The sequence below is a fragment of the Myotis davidii genome, unplaced genomic scaffold (assembly GCF_000327345.1).
Source record: "Myotis davidii unplaced genomic scaffold, ASM32734v1 scaffold1577, whole genome shotgun sequence".
Taxonomy (NCBI): Eukaryota; Metazoa; Chordata; class Mammalia; order Chiroptera; family Vespertilionidae; genus Myotis; species Myotis davidii.
Window position 1 is genome coordinate 34,835 of NW_006288857.1, and position 4,730 is coordinate 39,564.

Sequence of the window (4,730 nt, forward strand, 5' to 3'; positions counted from 1 at the left end):
AACAAAAAATAGCTGAAACCGGTTTGGCTCAGTGGATAGAGTGTCAGCTTGCGGACTGAAAGGTCCCAGGTTCGATTCCGGTCAAGGGCATGTACCTGGGTTGTGAGCACATCCCCAGTGGGAGATGTGCAGGAGGCGGCTGATCGATGTCTCTCTCTCATCGATGTTTCTGGCTCTCTGTCTCTCTCCCTTCCTCTCTGTGAGAAATCAATAAAATGTTTAAAAAATAATAATAATAATATTAATAAATAAACATCCTCTAAATTTTAAAAAAAAAAGAATACACTGAATCAAGGTCATGATATTGATGTCATTTTCCTGCGAAAAAAACCTTCAGATAAATTCCGAACTCCTTAACGTGGCATTCAAAGCCCTTTACCACCTAGCTCCAATCTACCGATTGAATCCCATCTCACTCTAGTCTCTCACAAACCCTTGGTTCTACTCCAATTAGTCCCTTCTCCATCCCCTGAACTCCAACTACTTGGCCTCATCTCAGATGTTTTCCTGGGGTGCCCCTCACCTTCATCCCCAACTTCTGCACACCTGCAAGGTTCACTTGTTCGGAAAGTCTTTCCTGACCAGCTTAGCCCACAGGGCAGCTATCCTACCTCTGACCCCCCAAAGCTCTCATTGTCCATTACGCTTGTTGGCTTGTGTATATTATTTGCAGTCCTGGCATTGTGATTTATATGTTTACCTGTCTTGTTACCTCTCCCCCACCTAGACTATAACTTCCTTAAAGATGAGGGATTGCATTTTATGTTTCTCCACATTCCCCAGCTGCACCTACCCATGACTAAGGACATTTACTGAGCACCTATCGTATATAAGTTGCTGTCCTAGGTTATTTCATTTGATTCTCAGAACTTTCTCACAAAAGAGAAAACCGAGGCTCAGAGAAGAGGAATAAACAGCCAAGGTCACACAATTGAAAAGTGGCAGAGCCATGATGGGAATCCAAAAGCCTTTAGCCATAAACCATGTTGCCTCTATAGCACCACAGGGGGCAGGTGTGCCGGAACTGCTCACTGCTGACCCAGCTGTTCCCAGGGTGAGGCAAAGGGCCAAGATCCACATGTCAAGGAAACAAAAGCCAGCCTGATACTCCCCTCCTCTGAAGCCCACAACTGGGTTTCCCTGAGTCCCTGCAGGGTCTCCTTGGCTTCCTGGCATTAATCCTTCACCCTGTGCCAATTGAGGCAGCAGCCCCACTCTGTCCCACAGGCAGCTTATCTGGGAGTCCTGGCCCAATGGGTAAGACACCAGGAAATGAAATTCCTCTGAAGCTGAGCCAGAAAAAATGATTCCTGAGCAACTAACTGGCTCACTGGGTGGGAGCCCCTCCCTATGGTCACTCAGTTTCAGCTCCTGTGTGTTCCTCTCGGGGCTTGTCAGGCAGCTTTGGGATTGGACAGACGAGGCTTTTGTCAATAAGCCCTCTCTGACAGAACTAGGGTAGAAGAAGCCCTGGCACTGTGCAAACCCCAGGCCAGCAGGAGGGCCCATGTCTGTCCTGCATCGCCTGACCCAGGGCCACATTTCCACATGCCCACATGGAGGCAGATTTCTCAGCTCTGGTGGTAACAGCTACCATTTAGTGAGTACCTACTCTGTGCCAAGCACCATACCCAGTGCCTTAAGTGTTTATCTCAATTAATCCTTGTTCATATTCTGTGAACTATACAGTCTGGTGCAATAGTTAAAGACACAGGCTCTGGGGTTAGACTATCCAAATTCAGAATCCCAGCTCTACCACTTACAAGTTTACATTAACTTGAACTTGCTATTTAACTTCTCTGTATCCTAATTTCCTCATCTGAAAAATAGCCACTACACTAATACTTAATTCCTAGAAATGTTATGAAGATTAACTGAATTAATAAGTGTGAAGTGTGAAGTACATTTTAGCTAAACTATTATGTGGGCATTATCTCCATTTTACAGGTGCAGCAACTGAGTCTTAGAGAGCTTAAGTCCCTTGCCAAGGTCACACAATTAATAAAGAACAAAGAGTAGATTTAAATCCAGATCTGATTTATCTGACTCCAAAGGTACATGGCCACCTGACACATTCCAGTGCTTAAAACCTCACTTCTCTCTCTCTCTCTCTCTCTCTCTCTCTCTCTCTCTCTCTCTCTCTCTCCCTCTCTTGTATTTAGGGAGCAGCTGGGCTGGTAAAAGAACTATAATAGGACCAAAGTAAAAAAACATACAGGGTCCAGAGCCAACCCTAAAAATGTGGGATATGGAAAACTTTTACTCACTCTACCCCCAGTTATTTTACACAAGTAACATCAGACTAAAATGAATATTGAAGGCAGTATTGAAAATGAAAATAAGTCACAAAAAGACATCACAAAACCTTAGTAGAAAGAGTTTTTAACAAAGAGGGGAGTCCCACCAGAGTATGGTAGAGGAGACCTAGGTTAGTATGACAGCCTCAGAAAAAGATTTGGCACCAGTTAATCTGGGCATTTTGCTCATCTTTCTCTCTACACCACCCTTAGCTATTGCCCAATGTCCTGGTCTGAATGAAGTAGTTTAGCTCCCTAGAGACAATTCTGTAAGGTCTCAAATTGTCTTGCTGCTAATAGTCTTAAGAGTAGCTAATGAATCCTGTTTCCAGGCCCCAAGGGACATACACTCATTCTCCATCTTTGCGGATGCTTGAGGGCATGCTTTTGGTGAGGAGCTGAGAGACAAACTAAAGGAAGATGGGAGTTGCCATCCCATGGAGCCCAGTTTCCTATTTTAGTTTGTGCTCCTAAAAAGGAGAGCCAGAAAATACACAAGCCTGGACTCCTGCCCCTCTCTCCTCCATCAGCTAATCCAGCATCTGACCTCAGTCTGACCTCACCTGCCGGTTCTGAGAGTCCCCGAAGGCTTACCAGTGAGACAGATTTGGGTATTGAGGGAATTAGGCCCAGAAAGCCGTGTTCAAGAAAAGACCAACTATTAGCTCTTGAGGACAGGAATTGAATTTCCTAGCACCTGACAGTTGGTAGGGAGGTGACAGTATCAGTGATATTAAATTGTTTTTAAAGGTCTGGAATGCCTACATGTTGGTTAGAAACAAGCCACAAATTTGACCTGTTTCCTGCTTGTCAACTTGTCTCTAACCTTCCCAGAAGAGGACAATACCTGTGCCACAGCAGCTCTCAAATCCCCTGGATATACTCACAAATCCAAGGGTGGAGATGGCTAAATAATAAACATCCAGTTTCGGAGAACTGACCTCACACTTTGTTTCATCCTCCACCTCCCCACACCCTCATATATTACACACCCAAAAATAAAACAAGGTGAATTTCAGACCGGATTAAGGAAATTTCTATCACTTTTCTAATCAGCTCTGACAACACAAGTTACCAGAACATTGCACAAAAAGCAGAAACTAAAGAGAGCAAAACCAGCTCCTGTACCTTAACCAATCAAGAAAAAAAAAAGATGGAAAAAAAAACCAGTTCCTGAATCTGCCACTTCCCCTCAGAAGCAACTGCCGTTGACTCCACACTTTGACCCACGTGCACACACCCAGGCACATGTAATATACACTCATGCACATTCATAGCGCCCACTCTAAATTCTTAAGGGACAGAAACATACAAGACATTGAGACACCACTCCGATTCACATGTGTTATGCAGGCCCCTAGACAATATGGAGAACATAACCCCACCCCACCCTTCCCCATAGATGAATGCTGGGAGCATGCAATGTGTCTCTGTGTGCCTGTATGTTATGTCAGCTTTTATGGGGAAAGAGGAAAACATGAAGCAGAGATGCTGATGGTTGTGAAAACAATTTCCTGCTATTTGTTTCAGAGAATCACAGGCAGGAAACAGCCAGGGAAGTTATCAAAAAATGATAACCCATCCTGAAACTGAAGCTCAGGGGTAGGTTGTAGAGGAGGTAGAACAGAAAGTCCTATCACACCAAAACATGAGAAGTCCGTGCAAGGGCAGAGGGCAAGGTCCATGTTCCCCAGGGCCAAGGGGACTCCTGGCTCAGAGACTGTCCTCACCACACCCACAGTGGGCATCTTCAAGCCACTGAAACACACAGCTGTGCAAGAGGAGGTACAAATAGAACTCAAAGCCTGCTTGTTTGGAGGGAGGGAGGACTAAGAGACACAAAAAACAGCAGCATGCAAGGTTCTGTCACACCTGCCCTGCCTCCTTGCTGCTAATCATAGAATATGAACTAACAAGCAAAACAGAACAGGAAAGATTGTCTCACCCAACCCAACAATTTGCATATAAGAAAACTCAAGTCCAGAGTGGTCAAGTGACTTTCTCCTGGTAACAGAGGAAAATGGTTGCTTAGCTGACTCAGAACCAGGACCCCTCACTCCCAGCCCAGGACTCTCCCCACCTCTGCATCTTCCAGAGGCCATAGTGTGTGAATAATCCTCCACAGTGAACTGTGTAAAAACTCTCCATTATCCTTATTCAAGGTAGAGGGTGTAACTGGATCAGCCCTCCAAACTTGCTAGAAGACAGATTCCCATTTCCTGCCGTTTATTGGCATTGCCTGGCTCAGAGCCTTAAGGAGATAAACCCTCTGTGTCAGAAAATATGTGGGCACAGAAGACCACTAAATATGGGGATGCAGGATTTCCACTAAAATTCCCAGGCTGCAACTCCACTGTCCCCACTGCTACTCTCCGTTTGTCCCTGCTCTTGAACAGAGTGAGGTGAAGGAGCTAAACTCCAAGGGAAGCTCCA